We start from the raw sequence: 21,089 nt of genomic DNA on the forward strand, positions 1-21,089 counted from the left end.
TAATTGGGATATTTGGGCCGCATGGACTCATGGGCCTGAAGGACCTGCTACCATGCTGTATGTCTAAATTTAAAATTTAAACTTTGATTGTCAACTCTTTTCTCTCTCTCGATAAAATACAACCACAGAATCAGAAACATAAAATCAAACTTACCCATTAATAAGGATGTCCTAAGGTCACAGGCAGACCTCAGAATTGGAAGGATCGACAGTCTTCATCAAAACACGGGACCTTTAAACAGCTGGCACTCAGGTAATTTCAGTACAACAGGAGTTTGAAACAGCCAACAATTGAGCCATTTAAATTTCGCAGGAGTCGCAAACAGCAGACGTTCAGTACATTTAAACATGGGAGATTTAAAGGGACATTGCATGGACATATACCGGCAGTGGACCAAGGCAATGTAAAGAAGACCCGACCACTTAGAGGGGCTACAGCTACAGCTGAGTCGCTAGGCTTCTGCTCCCTACTATCCTCCTGGCCAACATGCAATCCTTGGAGAACAAACTTGATGGAACCTAAGCCAAACTTACAGAAACATGGCTAAATGTGGACATTCCGAATACAGCACCACAGCCCAATGGCTACACTGTCCACCGCACTGACTGACACTGGCTCCAGGAAAAACAGGAAAAATCAAGGGAGGTGACATTTATGTCATCATTAATTCATCGTGGTGCCCTGACATGATGGTCATGTCCCAATCCTGCTCCTCCCGACCTGGAACATTTGGTCATCAAGTTTCGCCCATTCTACCAGCTGAGGGAATTAATAGCATCATCCTGGTCGTAGTGTAAATTCCACCCCTGGCTAATGTCACGCTGGCAATGAAGGGACTGAGCTCTATGATTAACTGCCAAGAGACAGCTCATCCGGATGCCTTCCTGATCATTGCATGGGACTTCAATCAAGCCATCCTGAAGGCATCTCTGACAAACACATCACATGTGAGACCAGAGGAGTCAACATACTCAACCAATGCTACACCACCATGAAGAATGCCAACCGAGCCATACCATGACCACACTTCACCAAGTCTGATCACCTTCTTCTACTCTCAGCGTACAAGCAGAGACGGAAGACCACAGCACCAATGGTGAACATTGGGAAAGTATGGTCAAGGGAGGCAAAGGTGTGTCTGCAGGACTGCTTTGAATCGGTGGACTGTAACATGTTCAAGAACTCATCCATAGACTTGAATGAATATGCAATAGGTGTTACTGATTTCATTAAGACCTGCGTGGACATGTGTGTGCCCATGCACACATACTGGGTGTTCCCCAATCAGAAACCCTGGATGAATCAGAGGATACAAACTGCTGAGGGCGAGAACAAGGGTGTTTAAGACCAGGCATCTAGATCTCTACAAGAAGACAAGGTTCAACCTGTGGAAAGCCATCTCTGAGGCAAAGTGGTAATTCCAGAGGAAGCTAGAGAAAGAGACAGATACAGGGAGTGCAGGAGATTACAGTCCACAAAGCGAGGGTGAACACCATAGATGACTGTGATGCTTCATTATCAGATGAGCTGAACACCTTTTAATCCTGCTTTGAGAACAAGAACCAAAACCAAACAGTCTTAGGACCTGTGATATCTGTCTCTGACTATGTTAGAACATCATTCAAGGGCAAGGCAAGGCAAGGCAACAGGCCCTGACAGAGTACCTGGAAGGGTGCTGAAAATCTGCCCTAACCAACTAGCTGAAGTGTTCACGGACACTTTCAACCACTCATTACTGCAGTTTGAGGTTCCCATCAGCTTCAAAAGGGCATCAATAATCCCAGAACCCAAGAAGAGTAGTGTGAGCCGCCTTAATGACTATCGCCCAACAGCACTAACTTCTACTGTGATTAAATGTTTTGATTAGCAGGTCATGGCCAGAATTACCACGTACCTGTGATAGTACAGGATACTATCACTAATGTATATATTTGTATATATTTACATATAGTAGTAGTGATTGGCTGAGAGCCGTAGCCCCACCTACTGGCCAGACCATAAAGGGCTGCTCCTAACCAGACCCAGGTCAGTCTGGACTGGTCGACCTCGATGTACTACGCTCTAGTCTTTTGTTAATAAAAGCTATGGTTTGAGTCAACAAGTCTTTGAGTCATTCGGCGTGCTACAATTTTATTAACAAAAATTTCAACAGATGGAGCGAATGCTGTGAACAAAATGCCTCAGCATTGACCTGCAGTCAGCTACTACCCAGAGTGCTTTCAGGCACTGGGTGAGGTGCTTCGAGGCATACCTGCAGTGATCAGACCCCATTGTGGAGGAAGACACAGATGAACTGCTAGTCATGATGTTCATGAGGGTCTAAGAAAACATCCAGGACTCGACCTCCTACATGGATGCCATAAACATGCTTTGGGGACTCTATAAGTGGCCAGTGAATAAGGTCTATGCCAGGCACACGATGGCAACCAGGAGGAAGCAGCCCGGTGAGTCTTGTAGAGCCTACATCTAGGCTCTGAGGTTACTGGGTAGAACTTGTGCATGCACCGACAAAACTGCAGCCGGGATCACCAATGACCTCATCCGGGATGCTTATGTGGCTGGGGATCGATCCGATGAAGTGAGGCAATGATTATTGGAACATGGGTGAAACAGCCGAGTGGAGACCGTTCAAATTGCTGAAACAATGGAGGCTGCAGCCCTAAGCATGGACCCCTATACACAGGGCTTGGCCCCCCATTATAATGTGAGTGGAATGCCTGCATTTAACCCAACCTTCCCACACCGCGTTGATGGCCTCACCGCTGCTGCAAACTACCTGACGTGGCCCCAAAGTGCTACTTCTATGGGAGGGAGAAGCACAGTCGATCCCTGTACCCTGCAAGGAAGGCCTGATGCCAGAAGTGCCAAAAGAATGGCCATTTCGCCACCGTCTGCCAGTCCAAAATGGCCACTGCCAAGCACAGTGCCTCGTGCGAGGCCAACCGCCTTCCCCAAATTTGAATTACTCATCCTCAGAACTCTCATCCAATGAGAGCAAGGAATCAATCGCACGGCAATGTTTGACGTCACGACACAAGCACCACGTGCGGAAGGTGCCTCCCTCGCAACATTCCACCCTCGTTACTATGACGCAATGCTCCACCCTCGCCACTGTGATACTGATCCCTGACATGGCCCCCCACCCAATGGGACTTTCGCATCAGCAGGCCCCGATGGGCTGCCTGCACATCGACTGCCACCGCCTCCACAGCTTGCCGCGACCACCTACTCTGACCACGTCCTGGCCCCGGAAGACCCCATTGGCCCACCTACACCATGAGTGGCACCACCTCTGCAGCTCGCCACTGACTCCGGCCGAACACTGCCACCTCTGCAACTCGCTGCCGATGGCCCGCCCTCTCTGATGACATCACCGCGCGAGCGTAGTGCGCACCAGACTGAGGCCCCACCATTGCTCCGCCCCTACTCCAGTGATGGGAGAATCCACCGGACAGCCCCCCCAGTGACGAGTGACATCATCACACCAGCCTCCAGATTCCCCAACACAGGCAACAGACCCTCTACCTGCATCAGTTGCTGCATCAGTGACATTAAACCAGGACCAGCCACACCCCCTAGCTAAGGCTATGGAAATGATTAAGGTGAGTAGCCAGTATGTTAAGATTCAGATTCAACGGAGAGCTTCATTCACCTGGACCTGGTCCAACGATGTGCACTGACAGTCCACCCGACAGACCAGAAGATCTCACTGGCCACAAGAGCCCACTCAACGGGCATCAAGGGGTATTGCGTGGTGACCTTGAAAGTTCAGGGCATCAAATTTACATGGTTCAAGTTCCTGGTCATATCTCAATTATGTGTGCCTGTGTTGTTGGGGTTGGATTTCCAATGTTGTTTATTATGGTAGGTCCCCACTCTCCACTCTCTGTCTGCCACCTCTCCAACCTGGAGACCTCCTGCCAGCGACAGCCCACACCAGTCCCCACACCCCGATGCTCCACTTGCAGCCTCTCTACCCTGCAGGTCACTCCTACAGCATTCTTCGCCAACCTCACCCTGGCTGGAAACCGATTGCCACTAAATGCCAGCAGTACAGCTTCGGGGACAAGAAATTTATTAAAAGTGTGGTGCGCGTACTGCTGGATGAAGGCATCATCAAGCTCAGCGCAAGTCCCTGGAGGGCGCAGGTGGTAGTTGTGAAGAATGGGGAGAAGCTGCGGATGGTGGTTGACTACAGCCAAATGGTCAACTGCTCCACTCGCTTGGATGCTTACCCTCTTCCACGAATCACGGATGTGGTGAATCAGATCGCCCAAAACCATGTGTTTTCCACCATAGATCTCCAATTAGCCTACCACCAGCTCCCCATCTGCACAGAGGTCTGCCCTTTGAAGTGAATGGGCATTTGTATCAATTCCTCAGGGTCCCCTTCGGTGTCACAAATGGTGTTGTGGTCTTTCAACGAGAGATGGTCGACCAGAATGGCCTAACAGCGACATTCCCTTATTTGGACAATGTCACCATCTGTGACCACGACCCAGAAGACCATGACGCCATCCTTGAGAAATTCTTCCAAATGGCTGAATCTGACCTACAATTTTGAGAAGTGTGTCTTCTGGACCACTCACCTCGCAATTCTAGGTTGTGTGGTGGAAAATGGGGTGGTAAAGCCAGATTCCAACCTCATGGACCTTCCACCATCCCTAACCCAGAAGACACTCAAACGCTGCCTGGGGTTTTTTCCTATTACGCCCAATGGGTCCCACAGTACGCTGACAAGGCATGGCCACTAATTAAGTCCACCTCCTTCCTCTTATCAGTGGAAGCCAGAGTGGCCTTCAACAGCATCAAGTCAGATATCACCGCAGCCACTCTGCACGCTGTCAATGAATCCATACCCTTCCAGGTGGAGAGTGACACATCCAACTTTGCACTGGCAGCCACCTTAAACCAGGATGGTAGGCTTGTCGCCTTCTTTACTAGGACCCTCCACTGTTGAGAAGGAGACCCAGGCCATCGTAGAGGCCGTACATCATTGCAGACACTACCTCGCTGGCAAGCGATTTACATTGCTGACTGACCAATGTGTGGTCTCATTCATGTTTAGCAGCAACAAGTGGGGTAAGATAAAAAAACGACAAGATTTCCAGTTGGAGAATCGAACTCTCTACCTTTAACTATGACATTCTGTACTGGCCTGGCATCGGGCCTGACCTGCCCTATGCCCTTTCCCGTGGGACATGCGCAAGTGTAAAACTGGACAGGCTGCAGAGACTCCAGGAGGAGCTCTTGTCACCCGGGGGTCACCAGGTTTGCCCACATTGTAAAGGCCCACAACCTGCCTTATATGGTTGAGAAGATCCGCTCCATGACCAGAGCCTGCCCAGTTTGCATTGACTGCAAGCTCAACTTCTTCTGGCCTGAGAAGACTCACGTCATTAAAGCCACCTGCCCCTTCGAACGTCTCAGTGTGAATTTCAAGGGGCCCCTACCGTCAACAAACCATAACACCTACATTCTTATGGTGATCAACAAGTACTCCCGCTTCCCGTTTGCTATCCCATGCCTGGACCTGACCACCTCCTCAGTCATAAACGCACTGCACAGCACCTTCGCCATTTCCAGGTACCCCAGTTGCATCCATAGTGACCAGGGGTCCTCGTTTATGAGTGCGGAGCTGAGGCAATACCTTCTGGAGCACTGTATTGTTTTGAGCAGGACCACTAGCTACAACCCATGCGGTAACGGTCAGGTCGAAAGGGAGAATGCCACCGTCTGGAAAGTGGTCACACTTTCCCTTCGATCCAAAGGCCTCCCCACCACTCTCTGGCAGGATGATCTCACAAATGCCTTACACTCCATCAGGTCACTGTTATGCACTACCACCAACGCTACCCCGCATGAACGTATGTTCTCGTTCCCACAGAAGTCAGAATCGGGAACTACCACACCAAATTGGCAGATGGTCCCTGGATCTGTCCTGCTGAGATGTCATGTCTGCTACTCGAAAAACGACCCCTAGTTGACCGGGTAACACTGTTACAAGCGAATCTGCACAAGGCCTATATCGAGTACCCAGACAGGTGGGTGGACACGGTCCTGGTAAGGGACCTGGCCGAAGCCGGGTCTAACATTGTCACGTTCCAAATCCAACCTCCATCCAATCCTCCCCTGGGTTACACGCTGGGACAACTGAACCAGCAGCACCTCACAGACTCAATGGCAGCAGATCGGACCAGCCCATGACCAATGACGACAGTGGACTAGGGGAAACTGCGCCCACACCTGGGGACTCCAGCGATGATACTCCGCCAGCTACCCTGATTCTGGGACCATGGCGATCACTTCGGACTATCAGGCCTCCCGATTGTTACAGCCCATGAACACTGCATGCTATACCCACCCCCTTTTCTTTTTTTACTTACCCTGGGGTCAGTTCCTAAAGAAGTGGTAAATGTGATAGTACAGGATACTATCACCAATGAATATATTTGTATATATTTACATATATTAATAGTGATTGGCTGAGAGCTGTAGCCACGCCTACTGGCAGGTCATAAAGGGCTGCTCCTAACCAGACCCAGGTCAGTCAGGACTGGTCGACCTCGGTGTACTACGCTCCAGTCTTTTGTTAATAAAAGCCTTGGTTTGATTCAACAAGTCTTTGAGCCATTCAACGCGCTACATTACCTAAGCAAAGATCTGGACCTACTGCAACTCGCCTGTCGTCACCATTGCACCACAGTAGATGGCTCTCCACTCAGCTCTGGAACACCTTGAAAACATCAACTCATACATACAGCTGTTCTTCATTGTCTACAGCTCGGCCTACAATACCATTATTCCCTCAGTGCTGGTCATGAAGCTACAAATTCTGGGCCCCTGTCCCTACTCTGCAACTGGATCCTTGACTTTTTCATTGGAAGACCATAGTCAGTACAAATTGGAAGCAACGTCTCCTCCACGTTGATTATCAACACAGGCACACCCCAAGGATACATATTAGCCCACTGCTCTACTAATTATACACCCACGACAGTGTGACCAGGCACAATTCCAATGCCAGTCAGTCACCAGTCACCTTTATTTATACCTTGTTTGCTCAGTAAAGCCAAGATAGCGTTTCTCCAGGACCACAGACCATATTAACATAAATAAATGTTAGAATAGAAGTTAAATACATTAAAATATTAAGACATATACGGTAAAAGGTTACAAGTTTGCCGATAACACCACAGCCATCAGCAGAATTATAAACAGCAATGAGGAAGTGTACAGGAGGGAGATACATCAGCTCATTGAGTGGTGTCACAACAACAAACTTGTGCTCAACATTAACAAAAAATAGATGATGGTAGACTTCAGGGGAAGTCAGGGGAACAGGACCCATTCCTCATCAAGGGGTTAGTCATGGAGAGGGTCAAGGACTTCAGGTTCTTGGGTGTCAACATCTCGGAGGATCTGTCCTAGAGCCTCCATATTGAAGCAATCACAAAGAAGGCTCATCAGCGACTATACTTTGTGAGGTGTCTGAGGAGATTCAGTATATCACCCAAGACTCTCACAAACTGTACCGTGGAGAGCATTCTGGCTAGTTGCATCACTGGTTGGTATGGAGACGCCAATTCTCAGGACAAGAATAAACTCCAGAGGGTGGTTAACTTGGCCTGCGACATCACAGGGATCAGACTTCACACCATCCAGGACATCTACATGAGCTGCTGTCTTTAAGAAAGCAGCCTCCGTCCTCAAAGACCCCCGCCACCCAGGCCATGTCCTCTTCACTCTGCTACCACCAAGAAGGAGGTACAAGAGCCGAGAGGTGAGCACTTAGTAGTACAAGGACAGCTTCTTCTTCACTGGAATCAGATTTTTGAATGATCAAAGAACCAAAGACACTGCCTTTCTTTTCATGCACTACTATTTTTATATTTTTTTATATATTATTGTTGTAAGGTGGTTCATGATATGAATGTTTTCACTGTGTTGCTACTGCAACACACCAAATTTTGTGGCATTTTCATGTCAGTAAATTCTGATCCTGACTGACCTGCTGAGCATTTCCATTGTTGCCTGTTTTTATCATGGTTAAAATGTTGTAAGGTGACCAAGGCTAGGAACTAAATATACCAAGGTAGTTGGCAATTCATATAGAGAGGCAGAAAAGAAGAAGGTGGAATGTTCTTACCAGGAAAATATGAAATTACTGTTTTAGGATAAAGCATCTAGGGTCTTCTCTAATCTTCTATTCTGAGGCAGAATCAGTTTGGATGAAGATAAAGGAATACAAGCATCAGAAAACATTTATTGTCAATAGATCCTTCGAACTGTGACTATACTTCTGGATGAAACATCAAATGAGAAATCAAGGTGGTTCAATAAATATGGTGACTTTAAAGGTAAATGAAATGGGTAATGCAAAAAAAAACCCCTCAGAATTAATAATAATGAGAACTTCATGGAAAGCAGCTGAGATAACTTCCAGGATATCAGTAGACCACACTAAGGCAATTCTAGATCTGGTCATGTGTACTGTAAGGTAAAACATCATGAGATGGGAATGTGTAGGGAGTTACCCTGTACAGGGCAGTAACAAGAAGGGGAGGTGTCCTTGTACTCCTGTTAGGTAAAACATCATGAGATGGGACCGGAGAAGGAGTCACCCAGTACTAAGGAGTAACAGAATGCATCCTTGTACTTACAAGATAAGAGAGACATTGATGGATTGAGAGGCAGGAAGCTAGCAGGGAAAGGATAGCAACAGTTTTAGTCATTGGACAAGTAATGATATGATGATGTTCTAAGCATGTATCCAAGGGTATAAAAAATCACCATTTTGCTGATAACGGCAGAATGCATTCTCCGACTAACATGGTTGGTCGCAAGTGTTACAATCCGGTAATAAAGAACAAAGAACCCTGATTTCGACTCAGCCTGGTGTTTGTCTCACTCATTCATGAACAAAGCAGACCTAACAGTACTGAGACTGAAATAATGAACAATTTTGCAGTAAATGATGCTCAGGGGAAATATGATCACAACTTTTTGCATGAGTGTAACTGAATGGGCTGTAAAATTTTCTGATTCTATGAGACAGAATTTTATATTTTATTTGAGCATTGTAAATGTAATTCTGAAACTAGAGTAAATAAAGCCAATTACATCTGAGTGATAAATTGGCTCAGGTGTATCTGTGAAATCAATTACAATAGGTAGCAATAGTTAAAATGCTGATATTGTAGTGTGTGCATTACTGTGAAGTGTGGAAAGAATGACACACACACCAGGAGTCAAAGTCGAAGACTGACTTATTGCACTGGCAGCTCTGCTTATATTCTCTCCCCACTGCTGACGTCATGGCAGTGCCAATCTCTGATTGGGTGGTGTTCCTACCAACGCTCGTTGTTTCCCATCATGCAGGTGGTCTCCTTAAATGAAGGTTGTTGGCCCCCGCGTGGTCTGTGCATTCACCACGTTCATCAGCCATTTTGTGTACCAGGTCACGTCCCAGTTAGCGGGCTGCTACAATATAATTCCAAAGAAATACACATTCTGCAATAAAGAAATTATAGATTAAAACCAATAATTTTCCATCTGCCTTGACAGTGAAGGAGATGAAAACTTATCAAAATCGTTGTCAACTGAAAAGAAATGGTCTGTTTAAAGAATCAATTGACTTTAAATGGTTTCTGCCTCTTTGTATTCCTTATTGCCATCTAAACTGAAGAATATAACATAATTTCTCTGTCTATTTTGTCTTACCGTAAAAGAATTGTGTCCGCTTCAATTAAATCCCTTCTCATTTCTCTGAACTAAAATTCATGTGTCACTCTGCACATAACAAGCCCACCATCCCAGGAATCAATATAATGAAACTTTATTCTTTCCCTTTTTCACAAGTACATTCTTCCTTTGAAGAATATAGGTAGTCAGGCCTCTAAACAATATTGTCATCTGGTCCAATGTAAGACATCTTTGATCATATGCTTAAATATCTTTGCATTGAAGGCCAACCTCATACACAAAAACCCTTTGTATCCAGCACCTCTGGATGTGTATTTTCTGGTTGCTTAAGAGTTACTCTTAAAATGCATAAGAATAAATGGTTTAAAAGACAAAAAAAATTATACTCTCCTTACTCTGAACAAACTTTTTTTGCATGAAAAGATAAACCTTAAAGCATTTTACTTTATTTTCAGTCACATGCTTTGAAAACATTTAACCGTTGCTGCATCTGCAGGTTCCTTCCACTCCATGGAACTGCCTGAAAGACAAACAATAACATTATAGATAATTAAATCACCCTCCCCATGTTTATAGATAAAGCCTCTGACTGGAGCAACTCTTACTAAGCATGGATAACGAGACACTTTAAGAGAGTCACCCTAATCGTGAGCAACATCATCCATCAACATCATCCTGGACAACGCAATTGCTATTTCACACCATTTCATTCAAAGAGGTGCTATGAACAAATCACAACCAAGGCACACTTATTTTACAAGGAACATTTAATTTTACAATTTTATACTTATGTATTTTTTTCTTATTCATTTTAATTTAAAAAATTTCCTCAATTTTTTTTCACCATTTGCTTGAGGCTGCCAGTTGCTTCAGTTTGTTACCTTTCATAATAACTCTGAGTGAATTATGTTCAATGACACTGGGTCCCTCTGAACACCAACAATTTTCAATCATAATTTAGGCACAACTCCACTTTTCTGATCTTTCTATCAAAGTGAATGACCTCACATTTAACGAGATCATCTGGCATATCATTGATCAGTCACTAAAGCAATCCATCTGAGGCCTCTCTACCCTCTTCACTACCTACATGCCATCTACTACTGCACCAGCTGCAAACTTTGACATAAAGCACCTGATCCCCTCATAGGGACAGATTGTGAACAGCTGAGATCATAGCTCCAATCCTGATGGCATTCATCCAGTCACGGCATCTTATCCTAAAATTGTCTGCTTACTTCAGTTTTTATTTTCTTTTTCATAAATGATTATCAATTCACGTCAGTACTTTTGTCCCACTTCCCTTTTGTTATGTTGAGAAAGGTATCAGATTCAGTGGGTTCACAGAGAGACGAGACTGAACACAAGGGTTATCACACATAGTTTTTATTATCACACAAAAATTTATAGGAGATTGTGGGAAATGTTACAGAAGTAAAACACATGCACACAATTTATAATGGGCCATGGGAAAATGATACGGACTGCACAATTTATAATTCACATAGGCAGTGGTGACATTTGCACACTATAGCAGGGGTAATGTACACCCTTCCTGAACCCCTGATCATTTGGAGGTAGCCCTGGTACAAACAGTACATTCAGGGGTATACATGAACTCTTGGACCTCTGATCATCAGGAGGTGTGGCTCCAATGCAAGTATCAATCTATAGCAGTTTAAACAGATCAGCTTCATGGCAGTGCACACCTTACCTGACATCCTTCCAAGTGATAGCCACAATAGCAATCATGGCATGGAGCAGTGTCCAGGGCTATCATCATGAGCAGAGAGAGAGAGAGAGAGAGAGAGAGAGAGAGATTGAGAGAGAGCAATGTGCTCTGTCCTGGTGCTAAATATAGACCTCTAACCCAGTGGTTCTCAACCTTTTTCTTTCCACTCACATACCACTTTAAATAATCCCTGTGCCATCATTGCTCTGTGATTAGTAAGGGATTGCTTAAAGTGGTATGTGAGTGGGAAGGGAAGGTTGAGAATCACTGCTCTAGACTCAGTAGTTACTGAAATATTTTGCTTGAGAAAAATTGTCATGGGCACATTTCCTTTGTAGTTATGAAACAGTGCACATAACAAATCAATTAGTTTCAATTAAAACAGTGGTTTGCAAACTTTTTCTTTCCACCCACATACCACTTTGTCTCTCTTTGGCTTGGCTTTGCGGACGAAGATTTATGGAGGGGGTAAAAAGTCCACGTCAGCTGCAGGCTCGTTTGTGGCTGACAAGTCCGATGCGGGACAGGCAGACACGATTGGAGCGGTTGCAGGGGAAAATTGGTTGGTTGGGGTTGGGTGTTGGGTTTTTCCTCCTTTGCACTTTAAGTAATCCCTTACTAATCACAGAGCACCGATGGCATTGGGATTTACTTAAAATGGTACGTGAGTGTAAAGAAAAAGGTTTAGTACCACTGCTCTAACCAATAGTGATGCTGAGTGATTTGAATTAGCCAATGGCAAGGTGTGCACTAATTAGTGGCCAGACCCCAACCTTGACTGACAGGTGATGAAATTAGAAGCCGGAGCCCAACCTTGAATGACATGTGATGTGACTTCCGAATACATTCCAGACAGGGAGGAGGCACGTGACCACCCACACTATACCCATTCCAGATAGTCAGGGAGGCCACATTTCCTCCACACAAAATACCTGTGCTCTAATTTTGTTGATTAACCTCTAATGTGGCACCTTATAAAAGGCCTTTAAAAAGTCAAAACCCAACATAGAGTGAATCATCGTCATGTGATGAAACCTGTACTGTTTTCTAATGTTTTATGTTCCTTATATTACATTCACTAATTTCCCCTTCTCTATTCTGCTCATTACACCTTAAAAAAACAAACAGATTTGTCAAACATGACCTTCCTTCACAAATCAGATACTGTCGAATCCTGCAGGGCATCGTCCAAGATACATTTTGGCTTTTAGTCCCACTCATTTCTGCAATACAAGTTCTGCACTAATAATAATTTCTTTAAATTATTAATTTTCAAGAGGTTTCCAAGAGGTTTTCCTATGTATTCTTCTGTGGAGACACATATAAAATATTGATTTGATGTCATTGCCATGTCCTCATTCCCCAATACCATTTCTTCTGCCTCAAACTGTTGCTGATCTTTTTCATTATACTATTATTACTAATCTACTGCTTTTATGATTCTCTCTTCTTAATTAATAATTTTTAACCAACCAACCAACTTCTTGGCCTTCCTCTGCTTTCATTAGCACTTACGTACACACTTACATCCTAAATTTAGATTTACAAAGGACCCGTCTTCAATTCACCTTGAGTAATACCTACAGGTGGTTATGAAATAACACACTATCTAGAAAATATTAAAAGATACATATAATTAAGAGAAATTTAGTTAAAAATAAATATTGCATAAAACTATATTATGAGTTACAAAGCAGAGCAGATGCCATTGTAAATTTCAAAAAATGAAATGAGAGCAATTTATTTAGGTCACTGCTTTGGATGAGATATTGCAATTTTGTCCTTTTAAATGTATAATAATGTTTCTGCGCACGTGTGCACGTCCGTGCGTGTGCGTGTGCGTGTGCGTGCGTGCGTGCGTGCGTGCGTGCGTGCGTGCGTGCGTGCGTGCGTGTGTGTGTGTGTGTGTGTGTGTGTGTGTGTGTGTGTACTTACTTGCTTGCAGGACAAAATTGCTCTATAAATTCTACAATATATTCTATGCCAGCCTCTTATGCATCACTGACTGCAGTTTTGATTTCGTGATGAAGTTACAAAAAACATTTAAAATTCATGAATTTAATTGATACAAAAATACTTTGCACATTATAGAGTAACGGAGGGCTCAAAGAACCCCTTGTAAATTAAAACTGATGTAATAACTGTAGACAAAATGCAGACGCTGTACTCCAAATAAAGGCTCAGACTTTAAACTCTCCTTCCATTGGGGAACTGGACCAGAGAGAAAATGAACCTCAGAGTAAAATGTAAAATTCAATTTGAATCTATCCTATCAAAAATTAGCCAGTAGAAAATTACACTCCTACATTGTGAATGATCTCCAGCTATTTAGTGATTAATAGTAACCAAGCTCACATCTTCTGGATTCAAGAAAGGAAAAGTCACTGGGAAATCCTTTTCCTGATAACTAAAGTTCTTTCCTAACAGAGGTTAAGACACATCAAATAGGCAGCCAGAAATCATGGTGGTTTAAAATCCTTCTGCCCATTTCCAAAAGTCATAATCAGACAACTCTGTGCAATACGTCTGACCATATACATTAATTTGCTGCCCAAATGAGGCAGGACTCTCACTGATAGATGTGTAGAAACTGATGCAATTTTAATGCTTGTCCCATTGGTTTTTCCAGAATCCACCTCACCAAGTGGAACTATCAGGAAAGAAACTGATACCTTAAGAAAACAAGTTTAAGAAGATTATTTTTGAGTAGTCTTGCTTTGACCCTAAGAGAAATCAACCTCATTTGGCCTCTGGCCCTCTCGCATTTTCTCATCCTTAAAATCAATTATGGAAAATCTTTTTTTTTCTTTACATTTAATCTTTATTCATAATACAAATATAAAAGAAACAAGAAAAACATACTGCATGTCTCTTTACATTCATAGTGTTGCACAGTCCATGTAATGGCAATGTTATTGGTTCTGTTTATTGGTAATGTTAGCATATTTTGTGTACACAGCAACATTGCCACTCATGTGACTTCTTTGGATGATGCCAACTTCAGTTGTTTGAGGAGCTTCCACATTGGACACAACACCTCAATGTGTATTGGCACAAGGACTCTGGACTGTCATCCTTCCCCACCAAGCCTTTGCATTGACGACACCAAGCTTCAGTCTATCCTTCAGCACATACACTTGCAACCTGAAACCTGCAAATCAGCATTTTCTCAACAAGTTTCAATGGACTAAAGAGTGCCTTTCACCAAACTGATGGTTTTCCAGCAGTACTTGATGGTCATCTGTATGTGCTTCCTTTCTTGTCCACCCTCAGCCTGGTGGTTACTTGTTCCTTGGTATTGATGCTCCCTTGACAGAATGAACCAGGAAGATGTGTCGATGATTTGCACGTATTGGTGAAACATCTGCACCATAATAAAGTTCGTTCTTGGTTAAGTACACAAATCTGCTGGAGAAACTGATCAGATCATCCAGCATCCATAGAAAGTAAACGGCTGTCGACATTTCGGACCTGGGTCCTTCACAGGAATGTTGAAAATAAGGCAGACATCTAAATAAAAAGCGGAAGGGGAAGGGGAGGAGAAAGAGGGAGAAATACAGGCTAACTGGTCACAGGTAAGGTTTGGGATGACAGAAGAGAAATAAGCTGAGAAGAAGGGTGAAGACTGGCTATATCTTTAGGAGAGATAATGGAGATATATTCCTCTTTTCCTGGAAGTCCTATAAGAGTTTGTGCCATTCAGTTGGGTACTTAAAGGTAACATTAAAGTACTTGTTATCTGGTAGGTCCTGGAGGCAGTAGATGTCCTTGGGTTGGATCTTCCTCATGAAGAGTTTCTGTTTGAAGGGGTCCCCCTCATTCAAATCCTTCACTGTCACCCCAAATGTATTGCAAATCCCTTGTCCTACTCCCAAGGGCTAATTGCCATGGCTATCACGATACAGCTGGTTAGATTATGCAAAGCTGCATGATGGAAAGAGTTTGTTTGCTTTTTCAATCAGCACCAGGATCCATTTCTGAGTCGGCAGGTGAAGCTCTCAACAGGCTTAATCTGCTGACCATTGGACCTTTTTTTACTTCATTGAAATGCTTGTCCATGAAGAGCCACTTCAAATCTGATAAGAAGAGATACTGCATTTGATTTAGCCAAAAGGCTGACAAACAAACACACATGGCATCCATGAATAGCAAAGTGCACATGACTTGCCCCTGTTACCAGCTAGAAATTTGCCTCTTTGCATCCTTTAGGATGGGTTGAATATTTTACCACATGGAAAGTAGATGACTCCTCTGGCAACTTATCAGAGATGAAGAAAATCACAGAGTGAAGAATAACCAAACTCTCAAGAAAAAAAAAGCTTTAAGTGGACTGTGCCAAAAAGCACTAATCGATAGTGCTCATCTTATTAGAAAAGTCATCAAACTATTCTTGGGGTGCAGTTTGCAGAAAAGGGGAGTGAAAGGTTAATATTCAAATTAGGTTCATTAAGAGGTTATCTAGTACTGATCAAAGGCTTTTGATCCATTAAAAACTCCCAAGGTGTTCTTGAGGTTCCATTAGAGGGAAAGACAGATGACAATCAGTGAGGATTGGTAAGAACATCTCCTCCACATTCTCTATCAGTACTGGTTGTGTTCTTAACGCCTTGCTCTTCAATTGTGTGGCTCGGTCCTGCAACAACGCCACCTACAATTTGATGATGATACCATGATAGTGGGTTGTACAAAAAGAGGTGATGAGTCAGCGTTCAGGAGGGAGTTTGAAAACTTGGCGGAATGGTTAGCCAACAATAACCTTCTTTTCAATATCATCAAAACTAAGGTGCTAATTGTTGATTTCAGGAAAGGAAGGTCAGAAGTTTATAATCCAGTGATCATTGGGGGATCAGAGGTGGAGAGGATGAACAAGTTTAAGTTCTTGCGAGTCACTATCTCGGAGGATCTTTTCTGGAGTTAACAAACTAATGGGATCATGAAGGAAGTACATCAGCACCAGAGGGTCTGACAGTTCAGTGGTTAAAGCACTGGTTAGAGCACTGGTTGCGAGTTCGTTCCTCGCTGGGGCCTTGTGATAGTACAGATTCTATCACCATTGTGTATATGTATAGATTGTAGTGTAGGATTATTGTGATTGGCTGAGAGCATAGCCACGCCTACTGGCAGGTCTTAAAGGGTTGTTCCTAGCCAGACCAGATCATTCTGGACTGGTCGACCTACATGTGATACGCTCCAGTCTTCTAGTTAATAAAAGCCTTGGTTTGGATCAACAAGCCTTTGATTCTTTCAATGTGCTCTATAGGCCTCACTTGTGTGAGGGGCACTGGACAAAGTGGTGACTCTCTGTCTTCCTTACAGTAGACAAAGTTAAAGAATTTCATGTATGTAACATTCTAAATGCAGTATTACATGACAATAATGGAACTTTTACCTTTACTTCCTTAGGAGTTTGCTGAGGTTTGGTATGATGTCGGAAACCTTAGCAAATTTCGACACATGTGTGTGCTGACTGTCTGCATCATTATCTGGTATGGAGATACCAATACCCCCGAGCATAAAGCTCTGCAAAATGTAGTGGACACAGCCCAGAAGAAACCCCTTCCCATCATTGAGAACATCTACAGGGAACACTGCCATTGCATTGCAGCAGCAATCATCAAGGATCTACAAGTAACATAAAAAACAAAGAATTTGGAATTGATTTGGATGGTGCACAAAAAAGATTTGTTAAGATAGCTCTAGCCGTAGCAAAAAAATGTATTATGTCAACCTGGAAATTGGAAGATAATTTGAAAATACAACAATGGTATATAGAAATGAATAAATGTATTCCATTAGAAAAAATAACATATAGTTTAAGAAATAATATTGAAATATTCGAACAAGTATGGGAGCCTAACATTAAATACAATAGCGAAAACCTACCGGGGACAAACATTACCTAAGTTGATGGAAGGAGAAGGAAAGAAAAGAATGGACTCTCTAGAATTTCTGGTGTATTTTTGTTGAATGACAACATTGTCTGACTGAATTAATGCAACCTAGATTGTATACCTAAAATGGATGAGAGGGGGGGGTGGGGGGGTGGCTTGGGAGGAGGGAGGAGGGGGGAGAAAAAGTCACTGTATATGTGTGAAAAAGAAAAAGTGTATATCATGGCTATTGTGATTTATGGTGTGAAAAATAAAAAAATTTTAAAAATAAAATAATTAAAAAAAAACAGCACAAACCACCAGGTTCAGGAACAGCGCTACCCCTCCTCAACAACAAACTCAATCAGGAAGCTCATTTAAGGACTCTTACTTTTGCACTTAATTCTTTGTTTTTATTCTCCTCTTTGTCATTTGTTTAATTTTTTATGTTTACATTGTGTACAGTTTTTTTTACACTACCAATAAGCGGTAATTCTTGCCTGGCCCACAGGAAAAAGAATCTCATGATTTTGTGTGATCTCATGTGCGTACTCTGACAATAAATCTGAAATCTGAAGAAACTCTCTCCTTTCAATTTCTGCTGAATTAGCAGAATGTTTCTGAAATCAGAGATGAATGGGGTTCATATTATCATTTATATTTATGGACATACATCCCCAAAACAAATCCAAAGTACAATTAAATATCACACATGATTCTAGATGAATTTGAAGAGGATTTTGCATACCTTGTTTTGCAGTTGCTGCCTTTTAACTTTCTTGACTGCACATTTGCTGACTCCATTTTTCCAGTCTTAAAATAAACACAGACAAAGCACATCTGTGCAAAACAAAAAAGATTTCCTGCTTGGGCTGTCAGAAGCAGTGATATTGAGAGGTCTGATTAATATGCACATCTTTTACGTTTTCCAGAACATTCTAGGTCATAATGCACAGAGGAATGTGGGCTTGTATGCTTGAAAACAAATATATTTTTGGTTTGCCACTCAGTTTAAAATAATCCGGTTTTGGGTTAATCTAAACCAAGCCGCAAAATAAAAGATTGCCATTGCTGTAAAACAAAGCATCAAAAAAAAGGAAAATGAAACCCACAAAATGCATCATATTGCCTTACATCATAAAGTTTTAAGCCTGAGAACCTTTACGATGATTCATAAATTGGAGTCAGATTACAACACCTTCAAATTACAAGCAAAGGTTCATTACTTTGGTTTATAACTATAGTGAATTATGAATAGAGAAACTGGAGTAGCTTCTCAAGCTTGTTCCATCATTTATAAAGGTCATGGCTGATCTAATCATAACCTCAGCTCTGCATTCTTATCCATCCATTGTCACCTTACACCTCAGACACATCGAGAATCTTTCTACCTCTGCCTTAAACTATTCAATAACTCTGCTTCCACTACCCTGTGAAGAAAAGATGCCAAAAGGTTCAGGTCCCTCTGATGGGAAAAATAAATGTCGTCTCTCCTTTTTCTTAAATGGATGATTCCTTATTTTTAAACGGTGTCCCCTAGTTCTAAATGTTCCTACAAAAGGAAATATCCCCTCCCCCCACCTCCATTAACCTTCATAAATGTAAATTCAATCTTTCCAACCATTCTTCCCCCTTCCAGAGATGAGTTTGATGGACCTTGTCTGAACTGCTCCAATACATTAATATCCTTTTTTAACATAGAAAGGTTTGGTATGACATCGGAAACTTTGACAAATTTCTACAGATGAGCAGTGGAAAGTGTGCTGACTGACTGCATCAATATCTCTGAGCAGAAAGTCCTGCAAAAGGTAAAGGACACAGCCCAGTACATCACAGTCAAAACTCTCCCCACCATCAAGAACATCTACATGGAATGCTGCTGTCAGAAAGCAGCAACAATCATCAAGGATATATACCACCCAGGACATGCACGGTTCTCATTGTTGACATCAGGAAGGATGTATAGGTGCTACGATTCATACCTCCACCATCAGACTCCTATTAAACAATAGACCAAGCAGAGCCCCATTTAAGGACTCTTACCTTGCACATTATTTGTCATTGAATATATATATATATTTTGGCATCACACAGTCAGTTTGTTTACAAATCTTTCTTTCTTTACATTTGTCCTTTTGTATCTCTACCTTTATCTCTTTAATGCAGTTTACAGTTACCATTAAGTAAAAATTCTGTCTGGCTGCCAGGAAAAAGAATCTCAGGATTGTATGTGACGTCACTGACAATAAATTTGAACTTTGAACTGATCAGACAGAAGGTGCGTTGTCACTTGTGAGGTGGTGAATTCCTTCCACCATTTGACCTTGCTTCTAAGGGCACTCAAGTGTATGGCGCTCAGGTTCTCAGTACCAACCAAATAGCCCTTTCCCTCTTTGAGCTGTCACTGGTCAGGAATTTCCAGAGGCTGGTGGAGATGGAGCATTTTTCAGAGAGATTGTAAAAAAATACTTGAATCTTTTCCTCTGTTCAAAATTAAAATGCTGTAAACCTATAATTAAGACAGAAAATGCTGGCAATCAACAGTCCAGTCTGCCTGAAAAAAGTATAAATGCTTCATACTGAGAATTTATCTTCAGAACCACTTTTCCCCTGTTCACTTGATAATCTTCTGGTTTGAAAGAGCTTGAAATCAATAATAAATATTTATCCTCACAGAATGGCCCGATGAATTCTTACAATTGCATTAATTAGTTTGAATTGTTATCTATATTGTATAATGTATATACTGTTTGCACCAAAATTCTTACTTGCTGCAGCCAAGCAATTACATAGTTTAAAAAAATCTGCAATTATATGCATTAAATTAATAAAGATAATAAATGCAAAAGATATTCAGAATAAATAATCACATTACCATGGATATAAAAAAAATTGATATTACAGAACAGCAGTCAAGTCTTTTGTAGTGCCAGAGTAGTTTATGATGAGTGCAGCAAGGGGATGTTCAAAAACTTGCTAGCTGTTATACAAAAACTGTTCTTGAACTCAGGCATTTAGTACAATAAAGAATACCAATAAACAAAATGTTGTGACTATCTTCCTTGATGGACGCCTGGAGAGACTGGAATGCTGTTATTTATGACTCATTCAAAAAATATCCCAACCAAAGTTGAATTGAGTTTACATTGAAGTACTCAAGATGGCAGAGGCATACAGCATCAAATCCACGCTGCTGAAGATCCAACTGCGCTGGGTAGATCACGTCTCCAGAATGGAGGACCATCGCCTTCCAAGATCATGTTCTATGGCGAGCTCTCCATTGGCCACCGAGACAGCGGTGCACCAAAGAAGAGGTAAAAGAACTGCCTAAAGAAATCTCTTGGTGCCTGCCACATTGACTACTGCCAGTGGGCTGATATCGCCTCAAACCATGCATCTTGGCGCTTCACAGTTTGGCAGGCAGCAACCTCCTTTGAAGAAGACCGCAGAGCCCACCTCACTGACAAAAGACAAAGGAGGAAAAACCCAACACCCAACCCCAACCAACCAATTTTCCCTTGCAACCGCTGCAACCGTGTCTCCCTGTCCCGCATCGGACTTGTCAGCCACAAACGAGCCTGCAGCTGACGTGGACATTTACCCCTCCATAAATCTTCGTCCGCGAAGCCAAGCCAAAGAAAAAAAAGAAAAAAGAAAGAAAGATGGGTCACTACATTGATATATGATTAAATGATGCTGAAAAATATACCTCAAATGGTCAATCAAAGTTTTCAGTCTATTTCAAGACACTCCATCTTCACAGAACAAAGGAAAATCTAAA

General features: G+C 42.6%; 1 long non-coding RNA gene across 4 annotated transcripts in view; it reads right to left on the reverse strand.

The window, feature by feature from the left end:
* Nucleotides 1-21,089, reverse strand: part of LOC138757268 (uncharacterized) — a 40,600-nt gene extending 19,511 nt beyond the window's left edge. Inside the window, exons 1-4 of one of the 4 annotated variants that reach the window (XR_011353470.1) lie at nucleotides 21,018-21,089; nucleotides 18,057-18,121; nucleotides 11,421-11,479; nucleotides 9,616-10,226 (exon numbers count right to left, since the gene is read on the reverse strand). This is a non-coding gene — a long non-coding RNA (uncharacterized lncRNA). Of the gene's footprint in view, nucleotides 1-9,169; nucleotides 9,515-9,615; nucleotides 10,227-11,420; nucleotides 11,480-18,056; nucleotides 18,122-21,017 lie in introns of those variants that run through there. The other 3 variants (XR_011353471.1, XR_011353469.1, XR_011353468.1) reach the window with 3 other exon arrangements.

The sequence above is a fragment of the Narcine bancroftii genome, chromosome 3, assembly GCF_036971445.1.
Source record: "Narcine bancroftii isolate sNarBan1 chromosome 3, sNarBan1.hap1, whole genome shotgun sequence".
Lineage (NCBI taxonomy): Eukaryota > Metazoa > Chordata > Chondrichthyes > Torpediniformes > Narcinidae > Narcine > Narcine bancroftii.